The sequence below is a fragment of the Oenanthe melanoleuca genome, chromosome 2 (genome assembly GCF_029582105.1).
Source record: "Oenanthe melanoleuca isolate GR-GAL-2019-014 chromosome 2, OMel1.0, whole genome shotgun sequence".
NCBI lineage: Eukaryota > Metazoa > Chordata > Aves > Passeriformes > Muscicapidae > Oenanthe > Oenanthe melanoleuca.
In genome coordinates, this window is record NC_079335.1 from 62,936,105 (window position 1) to 62,950,689 (window position 14,585).

Here is a 14,585-nt window from a genome sequence, read left to right on the forward strand (position 1 = left end):
AATCTTACCCTGCCAACTGAACTAAGGATAATCTAAAATTTTGCAGCTTAGGTCACTTCTAGAAATGTTTTTGTAAGATCTCTTTTGTCTCTTATTTTAAAACTTGATAGACTTTCCTGCCAATGAAGTGCAATATAGGAAAGCAATATATAAAATAATATATTACTTTTATCAAGAGTAAAATGAAGCATAGCTGCTTTCCAAACACATGAAAGGGACCCTAGAAGGATTTCTGCTTCTTTCATCGTGTCTCTGTGAATGGAAATAATAAAACTAAAGTTTGTTATTTATCATACACCATACAGCAAAAGTCTCACAAATCTTGAATTGCCGTCTTGCCACAGAAGATATTAATTATCCACCAGAGATTTCACCAGATTAATCCCTATTTCTCAGCCTGGCCTAATTTAGCAGCCTCTCTCCTTGTCTCTAAAGCACATATACACTCATCTTCACTTACATGTCAGATTATGTAACTCAGATTAAGCATTAAGCATATGTTTAAATCATTTGGGACTTTAATTAGGCAACTAGTGAAAAAGGCTGGCATTCTAATGCTAGGATTAATTTTAACAGAAAGGCTTGGAAGGAAGAATTCCAGCTAGATAGTATGAAAGCAAATTGATATCATAGAGTCCAAAATACCATCAAAAAGCTATAACTAAACAGTAATAAAATAATTTTGCTGTTTTGAACTACAAGATCAGAAATGCAATATTGAAAAAACCATAATAAGCAAAATATATATATTTAAATAATAATATAGGATTTAAATTAGGAAATTTATTTGCTGAGAATGCATCAATTAATGCTTTATAGTAATCTGGTTTCAGGCCATAAGTCTATAATTTTAACTATCCAACAGTGACAAAAGAAATCTCAGTAACTGTTACAAATCTCTTTCTATCAGGTAACAGAATTTGGGAAAGCTAATGAAAAGTCAGAAGTGTAATAGACAGTGGTTTTGTTTTAAGAGCAGAAGAGAAATACTGATCAAATTTTTGAGTTATTTCCTTAGTTTTAACTTTATCTAGAGCCAACATTAAAAACAGTATCTACTGAACTTAATCATTAAGTCAGCAAATCTGCATAGTTTTCACATAGAATTTCGAGGCACTTCCTGGAAAACCATAACTGATACTATTTTAATAATTGCAATAGGTACTGGAACTGTAACAAGAGTGCTGGGCATGGGCACAAAGCCACTGTTGTATCACTATTTTCAAAGGGAAGTGTAATGAGCAGGCTAGTAGTCAATGGCTGGTTAATGGAGGTGCAGTGGAAACATAAAGCAAATTAAATACCAAAATAAGCAAAAAGATTCAATTTGCAAGTTAATAAACCTCTTTGGGGGGTTCTCAAGACACATTACTAGAAATGAGAACTTCTGATTAAATATTACAGGAACAGAACATAGTTGAGCCTCCAGATATTTGGTAATATCCAAGATTTCTACAGGGATTTTCTCTTTTCCCCCCTGAATTCTACTAAAGGACTGCATGGTAACTGTTGTTACAAAGGAAAGGATTTGAGGATTTGAAAATACTTCCAAAAATGTTTTTCTTTCGAACAGGTAAAAGGCAGTGCAAAGTGATGTGCTGTCTTATTGTACCCAAATTTTAGTCATTTCTGCATCTGTGATGTTCAAACAGAAAATATGCTTTAAAAAAAAAAAGAGATTAATACTGTTCTGTTGCAATACTGCTTCTCATTCTTCGTTTTTTTTTTAATTTGAGCTAAAAGATATATTAGGCTGCCTTAAAATGCAGTTATTTTAGTGTTATTTGGGAGTTATGTAAAAATATAATAAATACATATCTAATATATATATAAATAATATGTAACAGTATAATGTTATTATACTCCAAATGTTATTTGGGAGTAATGCAAAAATGCTTTATTTTGTGGTGGAAAACTGAAAAAAATGTACAGAATTTTTAGATTACAGAAATAACATAAAGAAGGAAAACAACTAAGAATTTCATCCCAGTGCTGCCACTGGTACCAGGGTGCTCTAGACAAGAATCTTTTTTGAGCTCTGACTGCTGAGTTATGCATGTAAATCCAAAAGTTTTGGCCATCACTTTTCCTTATTGCTAACAGAAACTTTAAAATAGCATTGCAAATATTAACAGAAACAGAGTTTGTCTCAAGAAATTAGTGTGATTTGCTCAACAAGATATTTGCAATGTCTGCCCACACTGAATCAAATTAGGCATGTGGCTCATGGGGCTCAGTTCAACTGCAGGACTGCTCAACAGAGTAAGAATTTGCTTATCCTTAGTGATAAATATGTATTCTGACCCTCTGTTGTCTGGCAAAACACACAGAGGATGGATAACACTGCATGTAAATGCCTAATGACAAGTGCCAGGATTAATGTGACCAAGCCTGGCAGGGAGATAGACTTACCTGCTGCATATTCTGCTAATGGATCAAAAGAAGAATTGTACTTGCACAACGAGTTGCAGCAGAGGTTAATACATCTTGTAGGGAAAAGGCAGATCCCAATCTCCTAACAGCAGCTCATAGGAAAAAGTCCCTCTTTGGCTCTTCCTAGGACAATTATATCTAGAATCTAATTGTTGGGGTCTGCTTTAGTTCAAAATATAACATGGCTCTCTACATGGTTTGCAAGCAGCTCCTTGTTCAACAGAAATATCACTGTTCTATTAATTGTATCTCATAAAAATCAATGTTAACTGTACTGTGTGTTTATGGGTACAAGAAAGATTTATTTTATGATTTGACTTGTTAATAAGCTGCCCTCATATGCTTTGTGTGAAAGAGATGGGGTTTAGTTTCTTTTTCATTTTTTCTTTATTGTTTTATTTTGTAAAGAATTACTCAATCTTTTAATATAAATGCACATTAATTTTTTTCAGCTCAACATTTTATTCAGAAGATGATCCATTTCAGTGAGAGAGATCATTTTAACACTTAAAATCTACTAAAAAATTCTTTGTGGGAAACACAACCCTTCTAAGAACAAAACATACTGAGCACCATGCCAGATCTTTCTGTCTCTGCCCTGCTCAGTAGAGAGGAAGGATGAGAAAGTGGCATCCTGCCATGGCCATGCAAAGAGGTCTCAGGAAGGGCAGACAGAAAATATCACCTTCCTGAAGGGAGAAGGCCTGTGAGAATGGGGATGAGCTGTGCAGGGATGAGGATGCTAGCATGGATTTTGGGACTTTGAGCAGGCTCATGTCTTCTTGCTGCTGTGCTCAGTGCTCACAGCCTGCTTTGCCCACATGCCCTGCACAGCCTGAGAGACTCAGGAGGATACTGAAACTCCACCCTTTGTCTTTTCTTATCCTGGAGGTTACTCTCCCACAAAAATGGCTCTGAAGGACTTATCTGGGCAACTGGCAAGGAAGGTTTGCCTGCCTGAAGGGAGATGAACTTTCGGGGTGCATTGTAGGGATGTACTGGATCTCCAAATTCCAGACTGCCCCCATAGGCTGTAGCCTGGCTTCATGAACCAGCTAGCAGAGCAGGACAGAGATGAGCAGGCTGAGGCACCATGCCTCTGAGAGTCAGCTCTACATGGCCCAGACACTTCTTGTTATGTCAATTCAATTTCCCTTCTTTGTCCCCTACAGTATAACATCATTCTGGCCTGATACCACTGATTTTCCCAGATTAAAACTACTCAGCCAATGCTGGTGTTAAATGCTGTTTATTTGATCACTTCTACTCTGTTCCTCTCAATTTCAGGACCACCCATGACTCCTAACTCTCTAGCCTGATTCTTTTCAGTCATGCATTTGGCAGCCAGTCATGTTCCTCTGGCATTTGCTGGCACAAGTGTACTTCAGCACATTCCTGTGACAAACACCACTCTTCCAGGAGTGCACAGGGGTTCACAGGCTTACAAAAAACTGCATTTTCTTGTGGCCTGATGAAGCTTCTGTATTGCTGGAGCCCTCTAAGAGACAGCATCTGCCTTCCCCACAGCTGACTAATGGCAGAATTCTCTCCAGAGGAGTGCTAGCCATTACTTTCAGTTTCTCTGCTCTTCCCAGAGGGAGCCCTGTTTGGTAACTGAGGATGCTGGTCACTGTATATTGTGAACAGTTCTGCAAGCCCCAGTGCTGTCAGTTTGCTCTAGCACGTTCCTGTACAGAGCAGGATGCACAGACAGACAGTTGCACTCAGGCAGCAGAACAGAAATCAGTCCTGGAAGGAGGCCCATTGTCACTGCTCACAATATCCTCCACAGCTACCAAATACTCAGCATTTCCAGAAGGATTCTTATGTTGCTACCACTGAATATTTCTCTTTCACAGCAACCACATTTTGATCTGCCCTCTCACATTATAAGAACCCACACAAACATTTCTCCCCACATGTGAGGAAGGCTGTGCCAGGAGACATTCCACTCATAAGAAGAACACCTGCAGAGTTTCAGACCAAATGCACATTTCATCCTGAATTGTGTCTCTAACTGTGGGTCTCTAACTGGATGCTTAGAGAGAAAGCATCATAGAAAAGCATGGAGTAGTATCTCCCTACAGTATCTCACCCCCAACTTCCAACAATTTCCAGAATAAGTCTATTTAATCTTTTCTTATACAGAAACCATTCCTTGTTTCAGATCCCCTTCCTGCCACTGTTCTCCACACATTTTCTAAGTTTTATAATAACCTTTATAATATTTCTTTTTCTTTATTATTAAGAGGGCCAGAACTGCACACATTGTCCCTGGGTACACCAGTGTTTCATATAATGACATGATAATGCTTTCTATGTTGTTCTCTATTTCTGTCTCAGCAGCTCCTACTGTTCTACTTGTCTCTTGATAACAGCTAAGTGCTGAGCAGGTGTTTCCAGAAATCTTACAAAAAATCCTTCTCTCACTAATACATATTTGAAACATAATCAACAACCCCCTCCTCTCAAAAAAAAAAACCTCAGGCAAAACAGAGGTATTTGTCTGATTATAAAAGTGTAAATTTCGTCTTTGCCAAAGTATAAAGGGAAAGCCTTGCACAGTACACTCCTGATGATACAAACAAGTTAATATTCTTTCTGGAATTTTTTTTTCTGGCCATTCTAATGTTGAAAGAATTCATTATCTCCATCTACTGATCTCTAAGTCTTGAGGACTCAAGATGTCATTCTAGATATTTCAAGTGCATTGTCCTCTATGTTTTTCCTGCTCACACTCTCAATTTACTGAAATGAAACAGTCCAATTAAGCAAGAAAGGCTCTTAGGTTCCCTGCAACATGTATTATTAGGGGTGTTGGTACTAACTCCATACTTACAACTTTCCATTAAAGAAATATTCAAAAACCTTTTTTTGACAACTCCAACATCTCCAATGTTTGCAAGACACCCTCTTTGTAATGGCACAATTGAGGTAGGGAAGATGGTTTTGAAATAGGTTAATGTAATTAAATCCAGTTTTGAATGACTGTGAAATACAGTCACTGACATTGAATAGATTGACAGTATCAACAAGGTAAATACATATATATCTATATATCTATATAGATATATATCTACATGTCTACATATCTATATATCTATATATCTATTTATCTATATATCTATAGATAGATAGATAGATAGATAGATAGATATGTATATATGCAGTCATGCACATATACATGCATAAAAATACCTTGTTACTCAGATGAGCATAACTGTGAGAGCAGGTAGCAGAGATTCAAACTTGTGGCTCCAAGTGAACTCAGAGCATCCCTGTCCCTCCTCTGTATTTTGGAGATGTCATGGGAAGTGGATTGAAGTGCACTCTTGAAATTGAAGACAATAATATGTTACTCATCAAAGGTTTTTCTGATCAATGAGAATTAAGGGAGGTAATTATTCATCTCTGCAAACTAGATGTGTAAGGTGCCACACTGGGTGTAAATTAGTAAATTTATTATGGTTAGGGGTACAAGGTGTCTTCATGATGTGTTCTACCTCCATGAGTTTAGACTTCAGACACAGAGAGGTTGCTGTGATCGTGATCTTCTTCCCCATGCCAAAGAACCAGGCAGAGGACCAACTTTTAAGGTTGCAACATTCTGAAATTCTGCATCAACCAGATGTGAGAAACCAATGATCCTCTTTGTCTCTTGGATTCAGCTTACATTTGTCCGTCAACATGGACAGTTTAGATGAATCCTTGGCCAAAGATTTCCAGCACAATATAACTCCTGGTCTGCACCAGAAATTTATCCAGTGGGAGATTTATCCAGTACAAGCTTTTAAAGAGCTTAGCCAGGGAAGATGATGACCATACAGTCTGTGGCTGTATGAGTCTGTGACTTATGTTCATTTTAAGAGATCTTAAAATATGACTGTGACTCTGTCTGCAGAGAGATCTCACTCCTTCCTCCATCAATTCATTCTTCTAAAATACCAACTGCTCTTACTTGCTGTTGGTATGTTTTCCATTAAAAAAAAAGTAAAATAAAATAAAAATATGCTTATTCTACCTCCAGTTAGCTGCTTATGTTTTGCTGCATAATTATGCTTGTGTCTCTTCAAGGTCCCATATTTCTGCCTAGGCAAATAAGACTGCTCTGAACTAGGAATGTTTTACAGAACAGGTTAATTCTCATGCTGAGTATCCTATTAAGAACTCCAGCTCCAGTATACAAAAGCAGTAGTAACTTCAGCAAAGCATTTAAGAAGAAAATAAAAAAACCCTTAGTCTAGGCTTGGGCCAGGCATCTGAAATGATGAATATCAAAATTCTGTAACATTATTTCTGGGCCATATGGAAATGCTGAAGTCCCCCGAGCATCATGTAACTTCACCAAATTGTTGTCCCAATATTTACATAATGTTTAGGCCCAAATCAACATAATCAAGATGTGTGTGTGTGTAATTAAGAGGGATTTGAATTTGCAAACTAACAGAACAGCAACTGCCAAAAGCCAAAGAAAGCTGGAGACTTCAGTGTTCTTTTTCTGACCTGCAGTTTATACTTCTGTGTATACTGAGTTCACTGCCATTATGTCTTCCCTGCTTGTAAAAGTATGAGCAGGTATGAAGAGAAGCTGACACAGGAGACCTGTTTTTCTTGAGACCTCAACCCAATGCAGAACCATCATTGTCCCAGTGGCTGGGACACTGTGAGACTTAGCTTTAAACAAGTACAGTTTAAACAAGTACATTTAAACAAGGAGAATAGATTAAATCTGTCCTTGACTCATCCTAGAATTTCAAAACTAAAGCATCAGTGAACTCCTGACTTCTCTTTCATCCAACCCCTTAATTTTTTAAGCCAAAGTCATTATTTCTGAGCAAGCCAATTCATTATTTTGTATTTTTCTTGTTAATACCATGTCACAAAAGGATTTGATAGGGAACCTTTAGGAGTTGAGTAGAAAACTTCCCCAAAACAACAGCAGCAACAGCAGGAGGAACCAAAGTAGTTCCACAAAAATTAGTGGGATGGTAGGGGACAATTACTGGGAATCATAGGAAATAATCACAGAATATCCTGAGTTGGAAGGGACCCAACAAGGGTCATTGAAGTCCAGTTCCTGGCTTTGCACAGGACTTCCCTAGGAGTCACACCATGTGCTTGAGAGCAATATCCAAACACTCCTTGAACCTTTTCTGGCTTGGTGCTATAACCATTCCCCTGGGGAGCCTGTTCCAGTGCCCAGCCACCCTCTGGGTGAGGAACCTTTTTCTAATACCCAGCCTAAACCTCCCCTGACACAACTTCAGGCTGTTCCCTTGGGTCCTGTCACTGATCACCACAGAGATCAGTGTCTGGCCCTCCTCTTCCCCTGCAACAAGGAAGTTGCAGATTGCAGTGAGGTCTCCCTTCAGTCTCCTTCAGTCTGACCAGACCAAGTGACCTCAATCCCCTTCCCCTCAAGGCCCTTCACCATCTGTGTTGCTCTCCTTTGGGTGCTCTCTGACAGCTCAATGTGTTTTTATATTGTGGTGCCCTATATATAATGGTTGCATTCTCCTTTTCTCCTGCTGTCTGAGACTATATTCCTAGAAGTGGGATCACACAATACAACTTGACCCATGAAGACCAGGCCACCTTCTCAGATATCCCAAAGGGACTCTAGTACAGTATTCAGGGTGAAAATTCACAGTGTCACTGGTTACAAATACTGTTAGGGCTCTGAAACTGAAACAAAAATGCCACCACACTAAAATGTCAATTAAATGTTTGTGACCCAACTTGAGATAAGTCATTCTTTAATAAAAGCAAAGAAACACAGATTTCTACTCAAGAAAATAAACAGCTTTTAAACCTTTCTAAATTTTCTTTGGTTTGTTGCTTTTTTTTTTTCAAGTCACTGCTTCCATTTAATTGATGGACAAAATTTTCTTGTTAGAATTGGGTTACTTTTGCCAAAATTTTCACTTTATATGCTCTCCAGCTCACCCTTTGCTCACCTCCACTGATGATCATCCTTTGGAGACTACAGCAAAGCAAACTATCAAGACTATCTAGAGCTATCACACAGTGAGACCAGGCAATAAACAAAGCAAAATGTGAGAGAAGCAAAACATTCTAAAGCTTCTCCTTATCATTTAGCTTCCAATATTCAAGGAGAATTCTTAGAAATCTAAGAAAGTGGTACCTCAATGGAGAGAGCATCCCACTGCAACTTTAAAGGACTACATTTGGATAGTGAACAGAACAGTCTGATAAAAATAGTAAGCAAAAGTTGAGGCAAAATTACTTATTCATAATTTTGTTGCTATTCCTTAGATACTTACATTCAGAGACATTAGGCAAAACAGCCTTTTCTCACCTGCAGTATTCTGAATAAACAAATTAATTCTGATGAAATAAGCAGTCTCTTTATAAGGTAGGGAAGAATGGGAGAAAATTTTCCCAACTGGAGGAAATTGCAGAATTAGGGAAATTTGATGTGAAGCTTAGAAGTTTCCTGAGTCCTGAGAGGCCATTGAGAGATTAAAGCAAATAGCTTTGGCATACAATATTCACTTTATTATATTCAGATGACTGGAGAGAGAAAATATGGGGTTTGATACCTACATTCACCCAAAGAAACGTCTTAAGAAAGGGACAGCAGCCAGATTTCAAGGATACAAAGTAAAAACAGCCATCCTATACATGTAAAAATCCTTATGAGCCTGGCAAAAAAAAAGAAAAGAAAAAAGCCTGACACATTTTCCTTTGCATTTGTTTAGTTGGAAGCAAATTCCCAAAGCATAGCTTGAAAATGTGAAGTGGTTAAGAACTCCATTATCATTCATGCTCCAGCAACTTCATTATGTACACAGGCCCAGTCTTTTACAGGCTAAAAGTGCAATCCTGATCCTTGCTGCATGCCATCTATAACGTAGCCTTGCTGAAATACCAATAACACTAACATCTGTCTTGTGCAATGTTAAAAGGGAAAAAAAAAAAAAAGGGGGAAAGATTCCCATAGATAAAATGCACATGAGGATGACAGAAAAGGAATATACAGAAAGCTATGACAGGCAAATTTTATTAATGGCTCGACCATATGCATCCGGGGCATAATTAACTATTCACAGGTGAAATTAGCAGATAGGAGTGTTGGTCGTGAGCAAATTGAATGGGCCCTGATTATATCAATAGTTTTCAACCAGTGTCCCCTGGTTATCAAACTATCAAATAAATTTGTCCACTCTCTCCTTCTCTGGGAGGAGGGGGTTAGAAGGAAGGGAGAACTTTAATTATCCGGCCACGGTATATGGCAGGTCATTAATAAAACCTAGTTATCTGGCTGCAGGTTTTATAGTTTTACTGTTATCTACCTTTTATCTAAATAAACATTTGGAAAATGTCCTTAAAATTACTGGAGATACTTTGCCACTTCTCCACCAGATATTTGAAAATGAAACTTTGCTGGATTTTACTACGCGGTGCATGGCGTCACCTCAAAGGCTCCCACATCTTCCTCCTCCCTCTATAATGGAATTACAGAGTTTGGAGGTACATACATTGATGGATCTAACCAACCTGCACATGCAGATAAGGGTAAAATCACTTGATGGGTTAGTTCTCCTTAATGTATATTTACCCAGCCTTTATGTTATGTATGCATTTTTTACTTTCATGCCACATATATCAATGACAAATGTAAGAATTGAAAAGCCAGTAATAGCATAAAATAACAGATTTTTTTTTTTTTTTTTTGTCTGTGGCACAATTGCCAGAGACGTTATCTCTGCATTTGAATAAGGAATAGTAAGAAATTAACATTTTTGGGGTCCTGGTCCTGATTCTGTTCAATGTACATCCAATTTCTAAACTCAAATGGACTTCTATGATACAATAGAGGTTTCCAATAATAAAAGCCTCACACTTCATTTACAATATATTTTCCCACAAGTGGTACAATGATTGTCATAAAGGAATGTGGATGTTTATTTTATATGCATTTATACAAGATTAATATTGAAATGGCCCATGCAAAAATGTTTCTTTTGAGGAAAACCATCTCATAGATCCATCTTCCAATCTGACAATTTTCAATATCTTCTCTTCTGTCTACAGGATATAATGCATTTTTTTATTTTAAAATTTCCTGTTTTCTTTTCCTATTGACCTGCAGAAATGTGATAATTCTAACATTCTATTAATTAAGACTGTAATTTAAGAGGGGATATGTATCCCAATTTTTTCCAGTTTGGGTTGAGGGGGTTTTTTGGTTGGGTCTTTATTTTTTTGTATATATCATCTTTCATAATTCTGGTAACATTTTTCTACAATTTAAGCTTTTAAGCTTGAAAAAAGCTTTTAAGCTTTTAAGTTTAAAAAAAGAATCTAAATCAAATAGGAGGTTGGTGAAAGCAGCTTAATTCCCATTTTCAAAAACTGTAAGCCTCAAGCACAGAATTATTAATACTGATGAGTACTCTCCATGTGACCAGGGGCAAACTGACATAGGGCCCACTGCTGGGATGGGAAATGAAAGGAAATCTGTTGTACTGAAGTTCCTTTAGAAGTAAATTAGGATTACAGAAAACCCCTATGTTAGTGTTCCATTAGATAGAAGAGAAGAAAAAGGTGGTGATGCCGTTTTATGATTTTACAATTACACCAATGCAATTCCTTTGAATACAATAGAATTACTCCTGATTTAAAGAGTAAAAACATTGACAGAGGAGTGAAAATCTCTCTTCCTGATTAATCATTGTAGTGGCAAAAGCTTGTGATCACAGCAACTCCAAATGGCTTTGGTAGGGGCAGAAGAGAGGATCTACTTGAAGAAGTCAGCCTCCTCTTTTGGAGCAAACTTGCAAGAGAATTTATATCCTTTTTCCAGGTGACATTTAATGTTTGTATATAAAATCTAAACTATAGACAAATAAATTATAATTACATTGGAACTAATATAGTTTTTTTGAAGTCAGAGAAATTACCAAGTTAGCCCTTTGGGAGTTTAGAAATGCAGAAATTTAAAAAAGTACATGTCTGTCACAAAAGAAATTGCAAAAAGCATCTATCAGTAGACTAATAATGCATTATCTGCAATTTCTAAAAAATAAGTTTCTGGTCAGATGTACATCTTTTAAATTTTTGTTGGGGGAGGTAAATTAATCCTATTCCTTTACTTTTTAAAAGATATTAAGCCAAAACACATCTTTCAATATAGACTGTATCTGGAAATTCCCCTTTATATCAGTTTTTAAAATTAGGTTTTGGCATTATTTTTATATTTTCTGTATTAACTGTATAATATAAGCAAAAATTCTCTTCTTTTGCAATTACAGTTGCTCCATTTTCCTTACATCGAGCTTTGGTGGTGATATAATTAAAAAGTGGTGCTTTGCACAGGCAGTATTGCACATGGTGAAAAATGGTAGCTATTTCCACACTTCACAGATCCAGCTGCTATGTGCATTAAAAATTACTTAAAACACAAATTTATCGCATCGTGATTACAATGAATTGTGTTGTTATATATTAATTGAATTGTAAATTGCTGTTTTAAATTAAAACACAGCTTATTAGGAGTGGCAAGAGAATAATAAGAGGTGAAGTAATGTTTCATGTAATTGCCAAAATAAAATAAAAAAAAAATCTGAAGAGAGAGAGGAAAAAGTATGTTCCAGACAACTACCTCTTGTGAAAAATTGCCCTGGAGCAGTTGATGGACTGCTTATTTCAGTGTCTTCAGTGAATAACAGCCTTTAGTCTCAGAACTTAAGGAACTTTTTGCAGCAAAATAATAATATTAGCAATTATAATAAATCTGGAGAGGAACTATCTGCAGATAAAATACCATTTTTACAAACATGGGGTTTTTTCCCATATAAGTTCCATCTTTGTAAAAAAAAAGACCAGAACAGCTGGATTGCAGATATAGCTATGAGGGAAGTTAGGAAGAATATAGGAAAGGGGGCAGGAAATACCAGCAGTGGCAAAGAAAACACTTTTAGGATTACATATCCTCTGCACATGAAGTCATCCAAGAAGAACATGGCAAAAAAATATCCAAAGAACACTAAAACTGGGGAAGAGGCTGGAGCAAACATCTTATAAGAAGTGGCTGGGGGAGCTGAGGTTGTTAAACCTAGAGAAAAGGAGACTCAGTGCCTTTTCCTTTCCTAAAACTACAGGAAATGTTGGAGCAAAGTGTGGGCCAGCTTCTTTTCCCAGGTAATGAGTGACAAAACAAGAGGAAATGGTCCCAGGTTATGCCAGGCAAGGTTTAGGTTGCACATTGGGACTTTTTATTTCAATGAAAGAATTATCAAGAATTACTGGAAAGGGCTGCCCAGGGAAGTGGTTGAGTCACCATCCCTGGAGGTATTGAAAAGAAATGTGGTGCTTAGGGACATGGTATTGGTGGACATAGCAGTACTGGGTTTGCAGCTGGACTCAGTGGGGGTCTTAAGGGTCTTTTCCAACCTGAATGATTCTCTGATTCTAGATACATGCTGTAAACATTGGAAAAAGACAAACCCAGATCAGTAAAATTCAAAAACAGCATCAGTTAAGTACCTTTTTATTAGGAAACATAAAACCAGACAACTAGACTAAGCCCAAATATTGCTATACAAATCTAAGGCAAGTGAGGAAGATGAACCAGGATTGACAAACTTTAAACAACCCAGTAGAACAAATGCTCTTGTAATTAGTTGGATATAGATCAAGTTAGCTGATGAACAAGCAACATTTAAGGCTTAAAGTGTAGAGTTAACAAGGCAAAATCATTAAATATATAATTAATTATCATATACCTAAGGATTTTAATTCCATGTATTTTTAAAATCTTACAGTATTGGGACTATATCACAAGTAACCTATCAGCATGGTCATTAAAGTTGGTGTGTTATGGAAGATTAGGAAAGTTTTAGAAAGAGAAACCTTAGAAATAATTGATGAGTTCACTTGCTCCTCTGTAAACTGGATGAATTGTGTAAGGAGCATGATGTCTTCTGACTTGGACACAAAGTGATGACTTGTTTTTGCTGCTTAGTCAGAGAATGAACAAGACAAAAAAGGACCACAGTGTAATGGTAACCATAATATATTCAAATTCAAAACCCCATAGAGCAAACAAGCCTCAGAATTCCAGAAAATAAGAAGGCTTTTGAAAGAGAACTTAAAACAAGCTTCTAAAGAGAAAATTTGCAAGAGACAGGTATGCCTGGAAGTATCCAAGGCCAAGTTGGATGGGGGGTCTAAGCAACCTCATCAAGTGAAAGGTGTTCCTGGCCATGGCAAGGGGTTTGGAACTAGATGAACTTCAAGGCAGCTTCCACCCCAAGCCATTCTATGATTCTATGATTCTGTATTTTTCTGAGGACATCATGTTAGAATTCTACTGTAAAAAGGAAAATATCAAACTTGAAAACCGTTAACATAAAGTAGAAACTTCCAAATTCTTCACCATGAGTAGAGATAGCCTTTCACCAGATCAGGTTGCTCAAGGTCCCATCCAACCTGACCCTGAACACTTCCAGGGATATGGCATCCACAACTTCTCTGGGAAACTTGTTCTAGTGCCTCAAGACCCTCATCACAAAAAACTTTCTTCTATGTCCAATGTAACCCTCTTTTAGCAGAAAACACTTCCCCTTGTTCTGTCACTGCAAGGAGTGTCTTGTGTCCAGCTGTCAGTGAGCAGAAGATCCAATCATTCTGTGTGCCTGTGGTTGCTTATAAACCTGACCCTTATTTTGACAATTCCTGTAGAAAATCCCCAGATAAAGGTAAGATGCCTTTACCTGAGCTACTGCTGCAGGAGGGCTGCAATACAAAAGCACGTCCCAGCAACAAAAGCATGAGGAGTTTGGCTCTGTGGACATGACTTGATCAAAAGTCAGGCATGCCATGAGGTTTGCAGACATAAATTATAGAGCAACAGCATTTAGATGACTCTTTGTCTCCATTGTGACTCAGTTGGAAATAGGGCTGATGTGGACAAAGCCTGCTTGGAAGTCACACACACATTGATGGAAGCTCCTCCAGACTGTCAGGACCTTGTTAACCCCAGATTCAGACTGCAAAAGACTTCCCAGTGTTTTGTAGCTCATGTCCCCCTACACAGCTCAGTTTGTTCTATTTCATGGAGTGTAAAAAATAACACACTAAAGGGAGGGTAAACTTTTACTGCCTCCTTAGCAATATTTCTTTGC